The sequence below is a fragment of the Aotus nancymaae genome, unplaced genomic scaffold (genome assembly GCF_030222135.1).
Source record: "Aotus nancymaae isolate 86718 unplaced genomic scaffold, 86718_ANA_hifiasm-v0.15.2.pri h1tg000014l, whole genome shotgun sequence".
NCBI classification, from domain to species: Eukaryota; Metazoa; Chordata; class Mammalia; order Primates; family Aotidae; genus Aotus; species Aotus nancymaae.
In genome coordinates, this window is record NW_026988425.1 from 76,329,559 (window position 1) to 76,353,526 (window position 23,968).

Consider the following 23,968-nt stretch of genomic DNA (forward strand, 5'->3'; position numbering starts at 1 on the left):
CTTTCTTTTCTTCTTCAAAAGCGTCATTTTGATCCCAGTGGTGTGAAAATTAATTTCTGGATTCACATTCCCTATTGTATTTTGCATATGCTGTAATTCATCTAGTTTTCAGCGAAATACAGGTTGTGCATCCCTAATATGATAATCCCAAATCCAAAATGCTCCAAAATAAAAACTTTTTGAGTGCTGACATGATGTGGAATATTCCACACCTGACCTCACGTGATGTGTCCCAGTCAAAATGCAGTCAATACTTTGTGTAATGCACAAAATAATTTTTAAAAATCGTATAAATTATCTTCATGCTATGTTCATAAGGTGTATATAAAACAAATGCATTCCTGGTTACCCTTAGGCCTCAGTCTCAAGATATTTCATTACATAGATGTAAACATTCTAAAATCCAGAAAAATATAAAAATATAAAATGCTTCTGGTTTCAAGTGTTTTGGATAAGGGATACTCCACCTGGCTTAATTGAGTGTAAAGGCTTTGCATAAAGAGACATAAGAGATCACAGATGGGCAGGCCCTATGGGAGGACACTGGAAGTGCACTGATTGCTAGCGCTGGAAGCCTGAGACTGGAGACTTGAATTTTTCCTGCTACTTGGCAGCTCCGTAATCTTAGAGTTAGTCCTTTTTGCCATCATGAGTCTTAGTTTCCTCATGTACAAAATGGTAAGAATAAGAGAGGAAGATATCTGCCCTACATCTTTTATAAAGTGTTTTTATGAGGATCAACGCAGAAAGTGCTTAATAAGTCTTTCTGTTGATGTTCTCACTCCCTTATTTCCCCCCGACTTTAAAAACCTAGTTCTATTGTCAAGATTTAAAATTCTTTTTGTAAAACCTAAATTGCTGTAGAAATATAGGTTAGTGTTATTCTACCTGGCAATATGCCAGGCGCCTATACAGGGCTTTGCTACTGGAGAGCCTTTCTTTTTATTCTGTATGATACATAAAGAGGTTCAACAATGTCAATGATTATTATTTTTATTCATTTTAAAGACAGTTTCACTTTTGAAACATGTAACTGACACTCTGTGGCTTCACTAGGATCATAATAACCTCAACTTTGTTTATTCATTTAAAAGTATCTTTCATGAGCAGCTATATTTATTCTGATGAAACTGTGTGAGGACCAAAGTCACTGAAAAGTTTATGGCTTATTATAACTGTAGCAATAGAAATGCAAATTTGGAACACTAGTGCAAATGTTCAGTTTTTAAAAGCTACATTTTAAAAATAAATGTGTAATAACTGTGAGGTTTGCACTCATTGGCTGGGAAATGTATAATGAAGCATGACTTAGGAAAAATTACAGCATGCACCCATTGGGCAATATGATATGAATTACAAATACCACAAAGTGAATTCATTCCGTTGTTTTCTTTTCAATGATTACTTATTCTGTCATCTGTTAATATTGATCATAAATTGTGTCACTTCCAGGAAAGGTTCTCTAATTACAAAGTGAATTCATTCTGTTGTTTTCTTTTCGATGATTACTTATTCTGTCATCTGTTAATATTGATCATAAATTGTGTCACTTCCAGGAAAGGTTCTCTAATAAACCCAGAGGAACAAATAACACTCTCCTAAAGAAAGCTTGTTTTACTCCACAGTGAGTCATCATGGACGTCATCTTTCTTTCACCATTGTATGAAATGATGTGCACATACTGGCCCTGCACTTCCACATCCAGCTAAATCCCTCCTCAGCTCTGAAGTCTAGCCACACAAATCCATAACTGTCTTCTTGCTCTGGGAACTCCTGTGGCACGGTTGTCTAAAGTACGTAGTCTGTCAAAAGACTATATTAACTTACATTGCTTTGCATCTTTTTAAATATAAATTCTGACTACATTTAGGTTTGAGTCCCTTACATCTGATACTTCTCTGTAACTTTTGTCTCAGCACAGTAGCTGCTTAATTAGGCAAATACACAAATCCTTGAGGAAATTCATGAAAAAATGATGGTTAAGAAACCTTCCTGATATTTAACTCTTGCGTCCTTGAGCAGATTCATTCCTCTCATGACAGGGGAGGGTGTTTTGATTCCTCTAATTTCTTCGGTTTAACACACTGATAGACCAGAGGGACAGGAAGAAATTGCTTAATAAATCTCTCCATAGCTGTCCTCACTCTCACATTTCCCCTCACACTCAACCTTATTCTACTAGGAGGGTGTTGAACAATGAGAACACATGGACACAGGGACGGGAGCACTATACACTGGGGTCTGTTTGGGGGGAAAGGGGGGGACAGAGGCGGGGTGGGGAGTTGGGGAGGGATAGCATGGGGAGAAATGCCAGATATAGGTGAAGGGGAGGAAGGCAGCAAATCACACTGCCACGTATGCACCTATGCAACAACCTTGCATGTTTTTCATATGTACCCCAAAACCTAAAATGCAATAAAAAAAAAAAAAAAAAGAGTCATAAAGTGCCATCTACACCTGGCTCCCTAGCTCCTTGTGATGGCCTCTGTCTTCAGTTGGAGCAATCAATTAGGAAAGCTCATACATTTCCCTTTCCAAATAACCAGTAAGATCTTATGAGGCTTGCCTTTCTCTACTTCTCTTAGCAACTCATTAACTCTGGAATTACAGGACACCAAATCCTCCAAAGGGCAACAACAACAACAAAAACCCAAACCAAACAAAAAAAACCCAAAGATCAACCTTTCAGCCCGAGGCAGGTCATAATACACATTGCGAAGACCTTCATTCCTCTCTTAAAATGTAAAAGAGGGAAATGACTCAGGGTACCTAACATATTGTTCTTGGGCTTTGATATAATTTGCTTGTGAAGAGTTGATAGGCAAGATCTGTTCTGAATCCTGTTTTCTAAGTAGGTAAATTTGAAGAATCCCAAAATGAGCTAAGCCTGCTGGTTCTAGCTGAATCTTTGGTTTAGCTCCTGAGTTGTTGGGACTTGTGTTCTAATTTAGTTCTAGCTTCCCAGTAAAACTGTCCTGAGAGGTCCTGGACTGTTGCCTCACAGTGCAATGGCCCTGGGAAAGTGACAGGGCATCAAACAGCTCCAACATCTACCAAATTAGTTAGCAGAACACTGCAATTAACGGTCCTTCCCTAAAGATTAATAATGAATATCAGTGCATTAAAATGTAGATTTATCGTTTGTACAAAAAACCCCACAACAAACAAAAACACTTTCCTTTACGAATCTTATGCAAGTCCTCCAGCATTCTAAAGGCATGGTTTATGAAGTACTAGAATACATACAGAAAACATTTTAGATGCTTCAAATAAATTCCCCCTTCATCTGAGTCTTAGAATACATCTACTAATTACTTTAATAATTTAGGAGACTTGGATGAATTGGAAATAGCTAAAACTTATATTTACCCAAAGGAAATATGGATTAAGAAGATTGCTTTCTTATGGGCCATTTCTCCAGAGATATTTGCCCGAATTAAGGATGAAAATGTCAGGTCAAACTCATTTCTTATTACAATCTAGCAATCTAAATGGCAGCTGTTGAGATGAGTCCAGAGGGGGTTACATTCAGATTTCTAATCAAGGGAACAGCTTTATTGACTACTTAATAATCGATTCTTCTTCACATCTCTATAACTTTCAGGGGAATAATTTTTACTAGGTTAAAGTGGTCATTCTCTTTTTAAAGAAACCGTGACCCTAGGTATAGCTAACATTGCAACAGGATGTAATAAGTTGGTTATAGAGACAGACAGACAGACAGACAGACAGACTCCACCCCCCCCCCCACACATACACACTTTGGTATTGATATCTATTTTAGTGATTATCTATCTATATAGCAAGCTGTTCCTCCGAGAAAGAACAGTGTATATAATGGAAAAGTTACACACATCAATCATTTTCCTTTTCAGAGCATAGTTATGCCTTTTAATTCCCATTTACATTTCTTTACCTAAATGAAAAGGCTACAAAAGTAAATCACTAAAGAATCTCACATACACAGGTATCCATATACCAACAGTTACTATATTAACAATGAAGACAGTTGTTATAGTGTCTCCTTTTTTATTCCTGATTTTGTTTATTTGGGTCTTCTTTCTTCTTTTCTTGGTTAGTTTAGCTAGTGATTTATCAATTTTATCTTTTTTTTAAACTTAATCATTTTGCTTATCCTTTGGGGTTTTTTTTTTTAGTTTCTATTTTGATTAGTTCTGCTTTGATTTTTGTGATTTCTTTCTGCTAATTTGGGGCTTGTTATTTATTTTCTAGTTACTTGTGGTACAACATAAGATTGTTTATTTAAAGACTTTCTATTATTTTAAGGTAGACATTTGTTGCTATAAACTTCCTTCTTAGCGTTGCTTTTGCTGTGTCTCGCATTTCCATTTTCACTATTCCAAGAAATGTTTTGATTTCCAACTTAATTTCTTCATTGACCTAATGATTGTTCAGGAGCGTACTGTTTAATTTCCATGTATATGTATAGTTTCCAACGTTCCTCTTGGTATTGATTTCTAGTTTTATTCCATAGTGGTTTGAGAAGATACTTGATATAATTTCAACTTTTAAAAATTTGTTGAGACTTGTTTTGTGGGCTAACGTACGGTCTATCACAAAAAAATGTTCTATGCGCTGATAAGGATGTATATTTGGCAGTCGTTGGCCAAAATATTCTGTGAATGTTTGTTAGGTCCATTTGGTCTAAATTCAGCTTAACAAATATAAAAGATCACCAGAGACTATTATGAACAACCTTATGCTCAAAGGCCTAAAGAAAATGGGTACATTCCTAAAAACATACAACCTACCAAGATTGAATTAGGAAGAAATAGAAAACCTGCACAGACCAATAATGAATAGTGAGATTGAATCAATAATAAAAAGCCTCCCAACAACAAAAAGCCCAGGATTAGATGAAATCATTGCCTAATTCTGCCAAATGTATAAAAAGAAGAACTAATACCAACCATCCTCTTTAAGCTATTCCAAATAACTGAAGGGGAGGAAATTCTTCCTAATTCCGTGAGGTCAGCATTATCCTGCTACCAAAACCAGATAAGGGCACAATTAAAAAAAAAAAACAAAAAAACTACAAGCCCAAAACCATGATGAACATAGATACAAAAATTCTCAAGAAAATACTAGCAAACCAGCTGGGAGTAGTGGCTCATGTGTGTAATCCCAGCACTTTGGGAGGCCGAGGCGGGTGAATTACCTGAGGTCAGGAGTTCAAGACCAGCTTGGCCAACATGGTGAAACTGTGTCTCTACTAAAAATACAAAAATTAGCCGGGCATGGTGGTGTGCACCTGTAGTCCCAGCTACTTAGGAGACTAAGACAGGAGACTCCCTTGAACCTGGGAGGTGGAGGTTGCAGTGAGCTGAGATTGTGCCACTGTACTTTAGGTTGGTGACAGAATGAGACTTTGTCTCAAAAAAAAAAAAAAAGAAAAGAAAAAAAGAAAATACTAGCAAACCAAATTCAACAACATATCAAAAATACAATGCACCACAACCAAGTGGGATTTATAACAGGGAGGCAAAGATTTATAACAAGGATGCATAAATTAATCAATGTGATGCATCACATCAACAGAATGATGGACAAAAACCATATGATAATCTCAATAGATGCAGAGAACATATTTGATAAAATTTAATATCCTTTTATGATAAAAACTCTCCAGAAACTAGGCATAGGAAGACCATACCTTGAAATAGTAAAGACCATATATATCACCAAGCCACAGCTACACAGATTTAATATTTAGGGAAACTAAAAGACTCTACCAAAAAACAATTAGAACTGATAAACAATTTCAGTAAGGTTGTAAGGTACAAAATCAACATACAAAAATTAGTAGTTGTATATATACCAGTAAGAAAATAGTTTAAAAAATCTTTTTTAAAAGTCACAGTTATAGTAGCTACAAAACAATTAAATACTTCAGAATAAATTTAACCAAGAAGGTGAAATAGTTCTACAAAGAAAACTACAAAACACTGTAAATTAGTACAAGCCATTATTGAAAACACTATGGAGCTCTTTCAAAAACTAGAAGTAGAACCACCGAATGATCCAGCAATCTCACTACTGGGTATCTATCCAAAGGAAAAAAAAATCAGTATATCAGAGGGATACCTGCACTCACATGTTTATTTTCAGCACTATTCACAATAGCAAAGATATGAGATCAACCTAAGTATCTATCAATGTATGAATGAATAAAGAAAATGTGATATATATACACAGTGGAATACTATTTGGCCATAAAAAGAATGAAATCATATCATTTGCAGCAACATGAGTAGAACTGGAGGTCCTTATGTTAAGTGAAATAAGCCAGGCACAGACAGACAAATTACCACGTTTTCACTCATATGTGGAATCTAAAAAACCTGATATCATTGACACACTATAGGAATAGAAGATACTAGAGGCTGGGGAGGTGTGAGGCTAGAAGGAAGAAATGAAGAGAAGTTGAGGAATGAATACATACAGTCAGGTAGAATAAATAAATTCTAAAGTTCAACAGCAGTGACTATAGTTAACAACAATGTACTATATATTTCAAAATAGCTGGAAGGGAGGACTTGAATTGTTATCAACATATAGAAATGATAAACACTCAAGGTAATGGACACTTCAGAACTATGACTTGATTATTATTCCTTCTATGCTTGTAACAATTATTCACAAGTATACCATACATATGTAAAATAATATGTATCAATAAAATGAAACAAAGACAAAAATAATAACTTATTTAAAAATAAATCTAAAGAAGTAACTGACACAAGTTCTGTGGAGTTAATGTACAGCATGAGTGATGATGATGGATGTGTTGCTAAATTGTATTATGATAATGATTACAAAACACATGCATATACTGAATCATCATGTGGTATACCTTGAATAAATACAATCTTTACTTCTCAATTAAATATTTTAAAATAAAAACAAAACAAAGCAAACAAAAGAGAGATGACTGACAAATGCATTCTTTATATTTTAAAATCTACTTAACTGTGAGAATTCCTTATGATGTTTATATCATAAACAATGTACAGAGTAGTACACAAAGTACCTTTGGCATATCTTTAAATTGAGTTTAATTTTGTATGTTTTAAAGAACAAATAGATTTTGGAGAGCACAAATTTAGTCAAAACCCTGGTAATGTATTATAGCAACTTGTTTTTTGCAAGAGTATAGATATTAAGTAATATTTTGGCATGTATGTTTCTACTAATTTAACAATTTCAAAATTGAACAAAAGTTTAAGTTTAGGCTATTTGCTTGTATATTGTCCCTCCTGTCCTGTAATAGCATGCTTAGTGTAAATGAAAAAAACGCATTTGGCTACTCAGATTGCATTCAAATTCGAAGCTGAAGAGATTTCTTCTTTTCAAGAAACAACTGGGTGTCAAGGTTCCCATTAACTTGTCTCATTAGACTTTTCCTCTGTATTGTACACTGTAGATCCAATTACTAACTGACATGGGGTAAAATGACAAATTATCTCATTATTAACCAAAAAACCCATAAAGTTATTTCGATATTTAAATCACTTGCAAGATTACAGTTCAAATGACACAATAGCCCTGCTCAATTTAAACTTACACCTTTCTGAAAAGCAGATTAAATTTGAATAATTAATTTTAATGTTTTCATTTATATGTAGTGCATTAAAATTTTACTTGCTCTGAGCCATTAATGATGGACTGTAACTCAATTTCCAGGATTTAGAGATTATTTCAGCACAGATTAGCTTTGGTGTTTATACCAGGCAAATCTTGTCAGAGGCAATGCAAAATTTGAAAGTATACTTCATTCTTAATTGGCCTGATGCAGCATGCTATGACTAAGCAGCCCATTCATAGTAAATCACTCTCCAAGTTACTGTATTTATTTTCTGGAAAATATTCTTTGTAAATTAAATTTCAATCATTTTTTAAATACAACCTAGTACTTTGGCATTACTGTTAATAGCCTATCTTAAAAATCAAACCACACTTAGCATAGCCAAGAAAAATGTTTTAATAAGCTTCCTTTAGCATCAAGTGCCCCATTCTCTCTTTCCTCCTAGTAATACATCTAGTAATACATCAAGTTTTCAATCATTCATTAATTCATTGAATCACTATTTACTGAGCACCCATTATATATAGGGCCCTGTCCCAGGTTTGCTTCAGGGTGTAAATGTGTAAAGGTAAAACCTGGTTCTGTTTTCATTTACCTCACAGTATGGGTGACATGATATAAGACAGACAGCGTGGTAAAACGTGGAGTAGGGAGAAAGAGCACTGACAGGGAGTCAGAATCCAGGAGTTTCTGTCATGAATCTGTTACTTGGGGTCTAAGTAGAAGAAAACCTCAATACATAATAGTATAAATATTTAGTGAAAATTAGTATTTCACATAACATGAAATCTTAAGGTAGCTCTAGGCTTGCTTAATTTAGGGGCCCTTTAGCATTCTTAAGAACACTAGTCTTTTTAAAATAGCAGACTTGGAACCAACCAAAATGCCCATTGATGATAGACTGGACAGGGAAAATGTGGCACATATACACCATGGAATACTGTGCAGCCATAAAAAACGATGAGTTCATGTCCTTTGTAGGAACATGGATGAATCTGGAAACCATCATTCTCAGCAAACTGACACAAGAACAGAAAATCAAACACCGCATGTTCTCACTCATAGGCGGGTGTTGAACAATGAGAACACATGGACACAGGGAGGGGAGCATCACACACTGGGGTCTGTGGTGGGGGACCAGGGGAGGGACAGTGGGGTTAGGGAGTTGGGGAGGGATAACATGGGGAGAAATGCCAGATATATAAGCTGATGGGGATGGAGGCAGCAAACCACATTGCCATGTATGCACCTATTCAACAATCCTGCATGTTCTTCACATGTACCCCAGAACCTAAAGTGCAATTATATATATATATATATATATATATATATATATATAGAGAGAGAGAGAGAGAGAGAGAGAGAGAGAGAGAAAGCGCACAAGTCTTTCCTATTTTTTTTCACTCTATCACATTTTGAGTGTTGATTTTTATCTCTTTAAGTAGCTTCCTTCAATATTCCAAGATAACTGACAAAATGTGGGGCATTAAGAGCCAACAGGACAACACACAACCGTCAGTATTCAACAAAATGACATTTAACTAAAGAAGAGCTCTCTCTCTCCCTCTCTCTCTCTCTTTTTGGAACTCCTACTATTAGCAAGGAAACCTTTCCCCTAAGACTTCCAGTAGATTTTTTCATGTCCTGTTGGCAAGAAATGGATTATATCCCCACCCTTAAATGTATCCCTTGAAATAAATTTACCTTGAAGGACTTTACTTGCTACAGTGACCTTGGTCAAGTAACTCAATCTCTCTAAACATCAGCTTCTTTCTCTACAGTGTTTTCCCTCTAGTCCAGGGGTCCCCAACCCCTGAACCGGTACTGGTCAGTGGCCTGTTAGGAATTCGGTTGCCACAGCAGGATGTAAATGGCAGGCAAGAGAGCAAAGCTTCATCTGTATTTACAGCCACTCCCCATTACTCCCATTACCACCAGAGCTCCACCTCCTGTCAGATCAGCAGTTATTCTCTCATGAAAATCTAATGCCTGATGATCTGTCACTATCTTGCATCAGCCCCAGATAAAACTGCCTAGTTGCAGGAGAACAAGCTCCCACTGATTCTATACTACAGTGAGTTGTATAATTATTTCATTATATATTACAATGTAATAATAATAGAAATATATGCAAAATAAATGTAACACACTTGAGTCATCCTAAAACTATTCCCACCCTGGTCTGTGGAAAAATCGTCTTCCACTAAATCAGGGTCCCTGGTGCCAAAATGGTTGGGGCCCACTGCTCTGCTTGTAGTACTTCCTCTATGTACCCATGCAACTGATGTCATGTGCTTGTTAACAGAATCAAAGATAAGTTATATGAAAGTAATTAAGCCAGCATAATGTATAGGCAAATATTTGGCATCACTGTTATATGTAATATGATTATATGTAATAGGCTATATTTTAGGACTACTCTGAAACCAAGTACACACAAGAGTTGGGCTTTGCCACAGTGAGTTTAAAATGTGTACCTTCCAGCCTTTGCCACATCACTAAAAATAAGCAAATTACATTTTCTTAAAGGAATTAATTGGGACTGAACAATGGCTCATAATGGGCTACTTGCCTGAAAAAAAAGATGACATAAATTTGGTTCCATAAAAAAAAATCCTATTACCTTGCTACTCAATGTGTGGTCTCTGGATGAGCAGCATTGGCATCACTTGAGGGCTGGTTAGAAATGCAGAATATATGGATTTCTTTCTCACTCCAAGAACATCCAAGATAATCTCAATGAAAGACATACTGACTCACAATCTGCATTTTAACAAGATGCCCAGGTGATTCCTATGCACACTAAATTTTGTAAGGAACCACTCTTGTAGAATACAAGATTTCTGTTTTGATCCCACAGATATTTTTAATCTCAATATTTCATCAGAATTATGCTAACATTGATGCTTCATGAAAAGAGCATTTTCTGAAGCAAATTGCATTGAGCCAATTTAATTCTTTAATCAATTTCCTTTTCAGAGAATATTTGTTTCCATCTTTCTTTTTTATTTTCATAAAATTATTTCTTCTATGTTTCAATTTTACAACACAGATTCAGTTCAGTCATCATCTTTTTTCATGTAAAGTTTTACTATTTAACCTTCTGCCTCTGCATTTTTCTTGTAGGCATTTCTACCAAGTTTTTCTTGAATTAAATTTATTAGGTCTAAGTTTTGTTAAGATATTTGATTACTCCTTTAATATTTAGTCAATACAAAATTTTTCTATCTCTGGATTTAGTCAAAGCCAATTTTATTTTCACTTGATTATTTCCAACAGTAATTTTCACTGTGAATTAAATAAAATCTGCTTCAAATCATTTAAATAGCCACAACTATTTTAATACATCATTTAGCAAGTTCTTAAATAGAAAATCCCAGCCTTATCTTTATTAGGCTCAAAATGTCTCATGTAAGAACATATCTTGTCCAGCACCTTGGGAAGACAAGGCAGGCTGATTGCTTGAGCCCAGGAGTTTCAGACCAGCCTGGCAACATGGCGAGATCTCTGTCTCTACTTAAATAAAAGTACAAAAAATTAGCCAGGAATGGTGCTATGTGCCTGCAGTCTAAGCTACTTGGGAGGCTGAGGTGTGAGGATCACCTACTAGGAGGAAGAGTCTACAGTAAGTTGTAATGGTGCCCCCACACTCTGGCCTGGGTGGTGGACTGAGACCCTGTCTCAATCAATCAATAGGATACATCTTGCTTTAGCTCTAGTGTCCTCTGAGCTCAAGCTAGATTACATTAGCTATGTTATGTACAATATAAAGACATTATCATAGAGAACAGTTAAAATTCTGCTGAAATATAAGCCCTGAAAGGTACTCTATATCTCATTCATGTTTATCCCCCTGGAAGAATCTGTGGTGCATCACAAGGGTTCAAAACATTTGAGTTACAGAGAGAGATTACAGGCACACCAGTCTTCAAACACATGCTATAAGAATTCAGAGAAGGGAAGCTTGCTCCTTCCTATCTGAGTTTCCAGATAGTTTTCATGTACTAGTTGGCATACCTTCTGGAAGGTATAGCATAATCCAAAGATAAAGATGAAAATGTCCAGCTCTTTTTATGGGACATCATCCATTTTGATTAATTATAAAGTTCTTAGGAGATAGCCCTGAAATGTAAATTTGGAAAAATAGGGAGATTTTGAAGAGGAATCTGAGCATGCTGATCAGTGAGAGAACTGATCTGGTAGCCAAGTGCCTATTATACAGGAAACACAGCAGGGAGTGAGATGAGAGAGGGAAGTGGTAAAAACTGATAGTGAAATTATTATCAATGATATTGCCGAGGCAATATGAATCTGAATTCAGAAAAGAAAATCTGGAGTGAAAGAAAAAGGGTAGACCCTGAAGACACTTTGTAATATTGGCATCCCTGATGCTTGGCCCTGTTGTTTTCATGCTGTATGTTTTCTTTTAGGAATTTAACCCTTCCTGAAAGTATTTGCCTACTCTTTCCTGAAATGCTGACAATATTTGATTCACTTAAGACTGACTCCTGGGCATTTCTACCACCATGTTTTATATGAACTCCAGTGTCCAAAGAATAATCCTCCATGTCTTTTCCCAAATTAGGATTTCTAGCCAGGCACGGTGGCTCACGCCTGTAATCCCAGCACTTTGGGAGGCCAAGGTGGGAGGATCACGAGGTCAGGAGTTTGAGATCAACCTGACCAACATGGTAAAACCCTGTCTTTACTAAAAATACAAAAATTAGCCAGATTATGGCATGTGCCTGTAATCCCAGCTACTCGGGAGGCTGAGGCAGGAGTCGCTTGAACTGGGGAGGTGAAGGATGCAGTCAGCCGAGATCAGGCAATTGCACTCCAGCCTGGACAACAGAGTGAGACTCCATCTCAAAAAAAAAACTTCCTTTTTTGGTGACTGCATTGTGAAATGTAATAATCAGCCTCATATACTACTATCCATGCAGGACTATCAATTTTATCATGTAATTCCCTCCCCCATTTTGTTTCTGCCTATTCCTACTGTCCCTGCTTCACTCAGGGCTTATTATTTCCCATCTGTGTTTATAGTATTTTCCTAACTGGTCTTCTTGTCTAGTGTCTCCATCTTCCGAGTTCATTCTTCACATAGTAGCCAGGTTAATCATTCTGGGTTGCAAATCTAACCATGTCACCTTTTGACTTAAAATCTTTCAGGGTTCCTAAATCTTCCTTTCAGGAAATGTAGTGAGTTATGATTGAAAAGGAAATATGATTTAGAAACAGACATGTGAACTTAAATCTTGATTCTACCATATATTAATCATGTGGCCTTGAGCAAGTTCTTTATCTGACCCTCACTTTCAAAAAATTTACTTTATCTAAGACTATTCTGAAAATTAAGTGAAATTATACACACACACACACACACACACACACACACGAGCACACACACACACATGACATAGTCAATGGATACTTTATTAGAAAATGTTTAAACATCAAAAAATATTTCCAAAGTTTTCTGATAATCTAAACATACATACACATATGTGTATGTATATGTGTGGATGTATGTACAAATATATAGTCTCACATATATATATATATTCATGTACACATGCAGTCTTAAGTATATATACATAGATATACTAGTACATATAATATTGCTTTGTACAATTTTAAATTTGAATAAGATCCATGATATGGTTTTGCTGTGTCCCCACCCAAATTTCATCTTGAATTCTCACATGTTGTGGGAGGGACCTGGTGGGAGGTAATTGAATCATGGGGGCAAGTCTTTCCTGTGGTGGTCTCATGACAGTGAATAAGTCTCAGAAGATTTGATAGTTTTATAAAGAGGAGTTCCCCCGAACAAGTTCTCTCTCTTTGCTTGCTGCCATCCATGTAAAACATGACTTGTTCCTCTTGCCTTCTAGCATGATTGTAAGGCCTCCCCAGCCATGTGGAACTCTAAGTCCATTAAACCTCTTTCTTTTGTAAATTACCCAGTCTTGAGGAACTTTCAGGCAAATATATATATGTATGTATATACATATATATATGTATGTGTATATATATATGCGTATACATACATATATATATATTTACCATTCATGAAAAATAATATAAATAAAAGCATAAAAATGAAAAGCTCCCTTAATGCTTTTACCAAAGGGAGTATTCAAGTTTCATGAGGCTGTTATACATTCACTTTGAGGAATTTAACCCCCAAAACGGTTAAGATTAAGCTGATAATACTGAAATAACAGCAAGAAAACTTTCCACTATGGCAGGCTGCATTAATTAAAGTCTGCATCTAGAAGTCAGAGGCAGGAACATCCTCACAGGGCACTGTACCCAAAAGGATTAGAACATTTGTGGAGTACTGTAGCCCATTCTGGAGACAACATTTTAAGGGAGCCATTAAAAAAACTGCACCCAGAGAAAGACAAATAAGTTTGCTAAGGATACCATGTTCTATTTAGAATGTAAAGGCAAGAAAGTGGCAAGAAACTCAGAAAAAACTTTATGTAAGGAAGAAGAATCTAATAATTAGAATAATCCAGAAATGAATAGAGTTATCTGATTGGAACTATCTGGGTACAAGCTTGATGATCATATATCTATAAAGACTATGTTTAAATGACTCAAAATATCAGATCTTACTTGAATTTGAATGACCTAAAAGTACTTTTCTAAAACAATGATGTACCTTTTTAGGAAAAAGGATACATGCAGTGCACCACTAGTTATGGTACAAAGATATTTTTGTTTTTCTTTTGTTTTTCTTTTGTGTTTTTAGTTCAGAAGTAGTTTTTAAACCTCCTATGTAACTTTATAACTGCACATATATCTGTATATCTAAAACTTAAGTTCTTTAAAAATTAATTACATTTCTTAGAAAGATCAAAGCATTGATCTACATTTTTTCACATTCAACCTTGTAACCTCTACTTCACAAACATTAAACATGAGGTTAAATGGCATTCCTGAAGGAATAAATGCATCAGGAGTTATTCTAAAAATATCTTATCCACTAAGCAAAGCAATTTTCCAAGATACAGTTGAGCTATAATAAATAGCACAATAACATGTATACTGAATTTCTGTTTATTCCTAGGCTATATTTATACTGTCATAATATAGAAGAATTTCAAACATACTAGTTTTAATGTGTATCTTAAAGTAACTGACAGATTATGTTGCAATGCTATACATTTTCAGCCTCTGGCATGTGGTTTTCCCATGCACTAGGCAGCATTTTCTGTCCTCTCCAGGTTCTATTCATAGAGGAACACAGTCCAAGGTCAAGGCGCTGCCAGGGTTGGTTTCTTCTCAGGTCTGTCATTGGCTTGTGGATGGCTATCTTCTCTCCATGTCTTCACATGGTCTTTCCTGTGTGGGTGCCTGTGTCATAATCTCCTCTTCTTTTAAGGACGCTAGTCATATTGGACTAGGGCTTAACCTTATGACATCATTTTACCCCAATTACCTCTTTGGGATATCAATTCTCAATTCAGTAGTAGCAGAATCACAGGGGACCTAAGGGCTGGGGAACAATCACGGCCTACTGAGTGGTGCTAGCCTGCACCTCCTGACTGTGCCTTCTTCTCATCTTCTCACACAAACTCGACCATTTTTAGATTCTTTCAGGTCTCCTTGCTTTGGTACACTTCTGTATGCTTGACTAGATTCAGTCATTGTACTAGTGTGCCAGGGCTGCCATAACAAAGTGCCACCAACTCTGTGGCTTAAAAAAACCAACATTTATTTTCTCACAGTGCTGGAGGCTAGTAGTCCAAGAGGAAGGTACTGACAGGGTTGGTTTCTTCTCAGGTCTGTTATTGGCTTGTGGATGGCTATCTTCTCTCCATGTCTTCACAGGGTCTTTCCCATGCGGGTGCCTGTGTCCTAATCTCCTCTTCTTTTAAGGACACCAGTCATAATAGGCTAGGGGTTGATCTTATGACATCATTTTACACCAATTACCTCTTTAAAGATGCTGTCTTCAAATATAATCATATTCTGAGATACTTGGGGTTAGGATTTCAACATATGAATTTGGGGGTGACACAGTTCAGCCCATAACAGTAAAAAATAGTAATACACTAGGTTAATTTTTAAAAATATAAAATAAGTAATTGTTTGGCCCATATTTTTCAAGCTTTGACCAGATGTTTTGGCATTAAGAAATGTTGCTAAATTTAAAAAGATAGATAGTTTTTACTTTAGCAAATTGTATTTTTCAGACAAATGTTTGGATATATTTTTGCAGTTGTGACTTAGTTGGTAAATCTACTATTCCAGCACTTATTACCAGATATTAAGGACTAAATGCTTAGTTTTCTATGGAAAGTAATTAGGTCATGAATGGCATTAGTACCCATGCAAGAAGATACAAGAGAGGTTCCTCTTTCTCTGCTCTCTACTATGTAAAGACGCATCAAGAAGATGGTCATCTATGAACCACGAAGAGTGCCCTCACCAAAACCCTACCATGCTGGCACTCTGATCTCAGCTTTCCAGCATCTAGACAAGTGAGAAGTAAATTTCCTTTGTTTAAGTCACCCAGTCTTTAGTATTTTGATTATAGCAGCCCAAACTGACAAAGACACCAGGCAAGCTTGGACCAAAGATGACACAAAAGCCTTTTTAATAACTTGAAATAATACAGAGGAATTTCAGTTGTTATTTCCAATATGCTGGATATTATAGCACAGAACCTCATTGAAGGCTCCATGAACCATAATGAAGAGAAGCAAAAGAGTAGTATTTGAAAAGCATGCTTGTTCTTGAGATAGGGCAAAATCAGTGTTTTCATTTTCTTATGCGAGAGTGTCTCAGAAAAGAAGTCAGGTAAGATTGCTAAATGCCTTTTTCTGTTTAATTAAAAATAAAGTTTTATCTGAAATGAATGAAACACAACTACTGTTTAATTAAACCCAAAACCTTTAAGAGGATCACTCCAATAAGATCAATTAACATTCTGTTCCATATTGAACATAATTAGAATGGCAATTCTTATAATCCACTGGCATAACCTTTAAAATTTGCTTGGTCTTTAAAACTTATCTATATGGCATTTCCTTAAAAATCCAAACAACTAAATCATAAAACCACATACTAAGTTTAATGTTAGTGCTCATGTTAAAATTAAAACTATTCATAAAATAGAACTAATAAATCTTATTTGACAACTGGTATTTCTGAGTAACTTGAGGGTTCTGCATGAAAAATAGGTTTCAATAGGTGAAAAAGGAGAATGAGATCTTAAATTAGTGAACTGTCATATTGAGCAAATATAAGAGGAATTTGAATCATCACATTCTTTTTTTTAAAAAAACTGTTTCCAGTTAGGGTTTTTAAATATTTGCCTTCATTTTTGAGTCACACAGCTTATGTAGACATAGCAAAATTTTGTTAATGCCAATGAAAGTTTGGAAAAAAAGCTTTCATTTTCAAGCACTGTTCTGAAACACTAAGGAAAATTTGAAGAAACAGAAAAAATAATATGGACATGACCTTTGACTGCTGCTGCTTTGTGATATGGTGATTACTAATGGGACTTTTTAAAGTATGCCTTACACTTTCAGAAATATACATGATACCATTTGCTACCAATACTTGGCAATATTTGCCAATATGTTGTTATGTTTCTCCCATCAAAAGTAAAACATTTTGAAATATGCTCTATATGACTGGAGAGTGGTTGAGGAGATGTGCAAATGTAACGTCCAACAGTGCTCAGGGACTTCCAAGAAGTCTGGCCTTAGGCACGCTCACTGAGGCATAGTAGAGCTTCAGGGTCCTCAGGTTTGAATGGCTCCTCTGTTGGTTTCCAAGGCCATATTTTCAAGTCTTCTAGCTGTCAGCCCCAGCAGGTATACCCATCAAAGAATTGCCAAGTTGTCCCTCAGACTCTCCCCTTTACACAACTTGCTTCTCTGATCCACTATTTCAGTGTAGGATGCTTCTCTGGAGATGATAACTCCTAACTCCTATGCTTTCTCTACTACCTGGATGTTGCATGGCTCTGCCTTTTGCTAGTTTGGTGGTTAATTCCAACTTGATTATTTCCTGATCAAGAAAACAACTTTACATACGAGAAATCAAATCACTTGACCATCGCAAAATCATAATTTATTTTCTTCATCTTTCCCATACTTAAGTTTTTTTCTCATGCAAATTCAAAATTATTCTAAACAATCTACAAGACACATAGAATTCAAAGATATTAAATTACTAGGCCAGGCGCAGTGGTTCATGCCTGTAATCCCAGCATTTTGGGAGGCTGAGACAGGTAGATTGCCTGAGCTCAGGGGTTCAAGACCAGCATGACAAAACCCCGTCCCCATCAAAAAGAAAAAAAAATTAGCTAGGTGTGGTGGTAAGCACTTGTAGTCCCAGCTACTCGTGAGGCTGAGGTGGGAGGATGATCTGGGCCCAAAAGGCGGAGGTTGCAGTGAGCTAAAATCCATTACACTCCAACCTGGGTGACAGAGCGAGACCCTGTCTCAAAAAAAGAAAGAAAGAAAGAAAAAAAATTTGGAAAAGAAATTCAAAGAATCTGATGCATTTCTGGAGTTCCGGTATACTTCCCTGTGAGCTGCCAGCTATCACCTGATAGTTACACTCTGTGGGATATATTAACTTAGTGATCTGGACTCTGAGTTGTATGTGACTTTACATTTTAACATGATAGTTCAGACAAAAATGATCAGAAGCCCTTCAGGGAGGAAAGAGGGGACACTTGCTGGTCTGTAACTGTGATCAATCCAGCAGAAAGCAGGGCAAGATTCTGAGTTCACAGGAAAATCTCCAGACTGAACTGGTGGACACAATATCTATGTGTAGTTATTCATGTAATTAGAAGACCAAAATTTTGATAGATAAAAAGGCTTTGGCATTCAAATTTACTGATTTGAAAAGAGCAATTTGTTATGTATTTCCTAAATAGTTGCATCAGTTTTACTAAAATTAGAAGAGCCACACATTGCAGGTGCATAATTACTCTTGCCATTAAACACAAACACAGATGCACACAACAAAATTAGATGCAATCATTTCATTGAGAAAAGAATGCTACTCCTCTCTCAGTCCACATTTTTTATTTTAAAAAATTAAACTAAGCTTTGGTTTTTCTCAAAGACTGAAGGATATGTTGTGTGTGAGTTTTTAATTTTTTTCCACATTTTAGGTGGAATATCACAGTCAACTCTACATAGTAGACACTGCAAAAAACAAGACTTGCTCTCAACCCATCTAGAATGGCCCTTGCTATATTTTTACCTTGTATCCATGTGGGGAAAAAGACAAGAGAGGGTGTTCATTCATTGGTTATGAGACCAGCAGTATGGTCACACCTTTCATAGAGGCCATCTTATTTCAGCTCTACAATAATCCCTTGAGGTAATGTTGGCTCAGTTTTTTAAGAAGAGGAGTACTGGGGTGGTGAATTCATAGGCCCAGCTGATAAGGGTAGTATAAAGCAGAGCTAGAAATTTGAATTGTAGTAATTTGGATCTAGTTTGGTATTTTACCTCCTCATCCTTGGGAGATAAGTTTTCTCTAGTCTAAGCCGGGCTGGCCAAGTCACTGATATGAAGTCCCAGGGTATAAATCCTGCAAGCCTAAGGGAGTAAATTTCTTCCGGTATTTGGACTTTTGGAAGACAAATTTTATGATGATTTATCTTAAATAAATTTTTCTGGGACATTGCTTTTTGTCATAGACTAAGACCATACTGTGTTTTTTTTCTTTTTAATTGAGCTTAAAAACTTAGAATGTTTTTCCAGCATTACAATTTTGGGAATGATTAAATCTCACATCAGAATTCTCAAGAGTATTAGTCCTAGTAAAAAATAATTCATTGGAGTATCTGTGAGAATAAAGCTTTTTATTCTAGAATTGATGCAACTTTAGAGGTACCAGGGAGCAATGTTCATCCTTATGTCATTATAATGACTAAATCTCAGCAAAGATACTGCTGATTAATTCACTTTCCTCATGGTAGGATCATCATTTCATTTCCCCTTTTTTCCAATTCTTATTACAGAAACTTTTCAGTTTTAATATTAAATAATAAATTTTAAACATTTTTTAGCTAGAGGATTAAGAAACTAAACCAGTTAAGTTTTTAAAAATAATGGTGATCCCTCCAAATTAGGTTAATTTAATCCATTGTAAATAGTTATGTGAATACTTCTTGAAATGGGGTCACTCATTGGTATAACTATTGTATTAATATTCTACATTTCGTTTTACTATCACACTATCACTTTATTTAAAATGGTATGCAGAGTATATGGGTTAATGTAACAAAAGTTTCTATCAAATTGTAAGAAACTGAACTTCTTTCAGTTTCTCAAACATGCTATACTTTCTTTTACTTCCTGAACGTCACATAAGTCCTTTCTGGAACTTTTTTTTTTTTAAGTCAATCTTCCTATTCCTACTTGTAGACACAACTAAGTCCTGATCATATTTTAGGTTTCTGCTCAAATATCCATTCTCAGCATATCTTCCTGAATTCTCAGACCAGATCTCTGCTATATGTTCTAAGCAAGTCTTCTTAAATTTACTAGTATATACATTTTTATTTTATTTCTGGTTTATAGCTCTGTCTTTATTGGCTCTAAACTTATTAAGGGCAGGAAATTTTTATTTTATCTTCATTTCTAGACACCAGAATCTAGTCCTAGAATTCAAGTGATAAATATCTGTTGCATGAGCAGTAAGTGATACTGAGTTATATTGCAAAAATGTGCAATCTTGGTTAAAAATCTTACAGGATAGTGTAATAAAATCATTGAAATGAGAACCAGTCCCTACTATTTCCTTCCTGAGTAAGCTGAATGATGATGTGTAATGATGCTGAACACCTAGGAGACCTGTTTCTCCCAGGGATGGCAACAGAGAACATGGTATGTCTGGTTCCTGGGGCAGGTATGGGCAGATTCAGTGCTTCTCACCAGGGAGGATTATTCTGCACTGTATCTAGACTAAATCTCAATAAGATCTAAGATCTCAACACTTTCTTTCTTTTGTGTGATATCCTCACTTTGAAAATAAGAAAACTGGGCTCCAGAAAAGGCAGATCTTTTGCCCAAGGACTTAAAGAAGTTAGTGGCAAAGTTGAACCTTTCTAAACATCAAAGTTGAACCTTTCTAAACAGCATATTTTAAGACATTTTGTTGAAGCCCAGTAGTACCCTGTCACCTCTGCCAACAAACCTTAAGCTAGTAGGAATTTTAAGAAGTCCTGCATTGAGCGTTGATATAGAGATGATTCAACAAGTCACTGAAGACTTAGGAGAGTCTAGCACAATGCAATTGCAAAATTGTAAAACCTTAGCTCTGTGAGAGAACTGTTCTCATTTAGAGCTGTTGAGTCTTAATAGTCACTTTAATCACATTAAATTGCATTTTTCTCTTTCCTATGTTTACTTTCTGCTTGTCAAGTAAAAGATCAATGTTTTGACAAAGGAGGTGACATGGTTGGCCAAACTTAGAAGATTCTGCTTTCCTCAGCTCCTTTAAGTGAGCCCATCTCATTCAAATACAGATCAAGCTAAATGTGAAGCAAGAGGCATTTGCTGTACTCCTCTTCCCAACTGCCAGGGTCTCACAAGAGGTAACTTCAGGGTTGCACTGCAAGGCTATATGGGTTGTGTTTGCACAAGGGTACGCAGCTGAGATGATCAGACTGACTGAAAAGTATCCTGGGCTGTGCTCATCCAGGCATGCCCCAGCATCACTGATATGCCAGAGGAAAGAGCACGTTTGCAGAAATATACCCTTTGGGTATGAAGCGATTCACATTCACTCATTTTCTTGGGCTGGATTATTCCTTCTTTCTCCCTACTGAGCTACCATGATTGGACCTGAACGTTTCTAAATAAAGCTCCTACAAAGCACTAATTGGTCACTTTAATAGTGTTGCATATCTCCCCATTTTCTTTATAGTTCTATGCACATTTTGTTTACCAGTAGAAAAATAAGTTTGATTTACTTGCCTTTGGTTAGAAAATAACTTATCCATTGCTTCTACTTTATTTTGGAGATATCAAAAAGTAGGTAAACTGTTTTCAAGTCATAAAGAAAATAGTACAAAATAAGATAGATTTCTCTAATAGTACAAAATAAGATAGATTTTGCATTTTTTCAATCTATTTTTAAAAAACCACTTGGAAAGTGAATATATTTATGTGACATAGAAACAGATTTCAGTATATTTAAAAAAATAAAACTTCCTAAAGAGATTTTATACTTTCTATATTTAAATCTTATTATCATTTTAATTAATGACATTATTTATAAGCAAACATTCTTAAATGCTATATTTTCCAGTTGCATTTTGTCCCCAAGAGTTGAATAATGGGAAGAACACTGTAATTCCATGATCATGTTTCCATAATCTTCCATGGCTGAACAAACAAAACAATCCCCAAGTAGTGGATAGAAGTAATGAATAGGCTTTTTCTAAAATATAGTCTTTTACCAGGAATAAAAAAATTATTTGTCATTCTCTGCCTCTTGTTGATTAGTATGATCTGACAGACAGATAAAAAGTTGTCCGTTAATGTGAAGAGTGAGCTTAGAAACAGCAAAAAGTGGACGGGGGGCCAAGATGGCCCAAAGGGAGCTTATCCGGAGTGCAGCTCCCAGCAAGTGAGACACAGAACCTGAGCGATATCCACATCCCTGAATGAGGTACCAGATTCATTCCAAAGGGACTGGTTGAACAGCGGGATTAACCCAAAAAAAGGCGGCAAAAGCAGTCCAAAGGGGGCAAGCTGAGGCAAGGCGGGGCACTGTCCCACCTGGGAAGTGTATCTGGCATGGAGGATCAGGGGGCTTCACCTCCTTGGTACTCCAATTCAGATACAATTCTTCACTCCATGACTTCGGCAGCACATAGCCCAGGAAAACGCTGCCTGGCAGAGAACCACCCTGAGTTGCAGGCCCGGGCAACACTCAGGCCGACAGCCCCAGCCAGACCAGTGCCTTGTTAGCACAGACCAGGGCGGAGACTTGGAGTAACACCAAGAAGGCTTATGAGAAGGAACTGCCCATCCTACAGAAGAAGGGAGAGTTGAAAGTGGGGAGGGGGATACTGCCAGACAGGTCCCACCCCCACAAGATCCAGCAAGCAGAATCCCTCTCCCGGGAGAGTTTCACAATTAACACATCAGACAGAGCTCCATCCAGGAGCAGCAGGCTCGGTGGAGGGAAAGAAGCCTGCCAATGGGACAGTGGAGCTAATCCCACCGGCATAGGTGGAAACCAGGTGAAGAATAAACAGTAGCCTGGCTGAGACCAAGGCAGCCCAGCAGTGCCTCCATAGGCAGACAATGGACAGACTGTCTCAAGTGGCACACTGACACCTGTGTTAAAAAAAAAAAAGCCTCATACAGGAGAAATAACCTCAACTTTAACAGAAAGGACGTCCACTCAGAGATCCCACCCAAAATCACTAACTTCAAAGACCAAAGATAGGATAAATCCACGAAGATGGGAAGAAAACAGCTCAAAAAGGATGAAAGCATCAAAGTCCAGAACACCTCTCCTCCCCAGAGAGATCACAACACCTCACCAGCAAGGGAACAAAACGGGTCAGAGAATGTTTTTGATGAGCTGACAGAAGCATGCTTTAGAAGATGGGTAATAACAAACTTCTCTGAGCTAAAACAACAAGTTCTAACCCAATGTGTAGAAACTAAAAACGCTGAAAAAAGATTAGACGAAATGGTAACAAGAATAACTAGCCTAGAGAAGAACATAAATGACTTAATGGAGTTGAAAAACACAGCATGAGAACTTTGTGAAGCATACACAAGTTTCAATAGCCAAACTGATCAAGCAGAAGAAAGAATATCAGAGATCGAAGATGAACTCAACGAAATAAAAAGAGAAGGCAAGGAATATGGGATTATGTGAAAAGACCTAATCTATGCTTGATCAGTGTACCTGAAGAGGACGGAGAAAATGAATCCAAGTTGGAAAACACTCTTGAGGATATTATCCAGGAAACTTCCCCAACCTAGCAAAGCAGGCCAACATTCAAATACAGGAAATACAAAGAACACCACAAAGATACTCCTTAAGAAGAGCAACCCCAAGGCACATAATCATCAGATTCACCAGGGTTAAATGAAGGAAAAAATGCTAAGGGCAGCCAGAAAGAAAGGTCAGGTCACCCACAAAGGAAAGCCCATCAGACTCACAGTGGATCTCTTGGCAGAAACCCTACAAGTCAGAAGAGAGTGGGGGTCAATATTCAACAACTTTAAAGAAAAGAACTTTCAACCCAGAATTTCATATGCAGCCAAACTAAGCTTCATAAGTGAAGGAGAAATAAAATCCTTTACAGACAAGCAATTACTCAGAGATTTCACCACCAGG

The 23,968-nt window shown here is 36.5% G+C and overlaps 1 protein-coding gene across 1 annotated transcript in view; it reads right to left on the reverse strand.

The window, feature by feature from the left end:
* Positions 1 to 23,968, reverse strand: part of EDIL3 (EGF like repeats and discoidin domains 3) — a 449,134-nt gene that overhangs the window by 78,640 nt on the left and 346,526 nt on the right. The window lies entirely within an intron of this gene.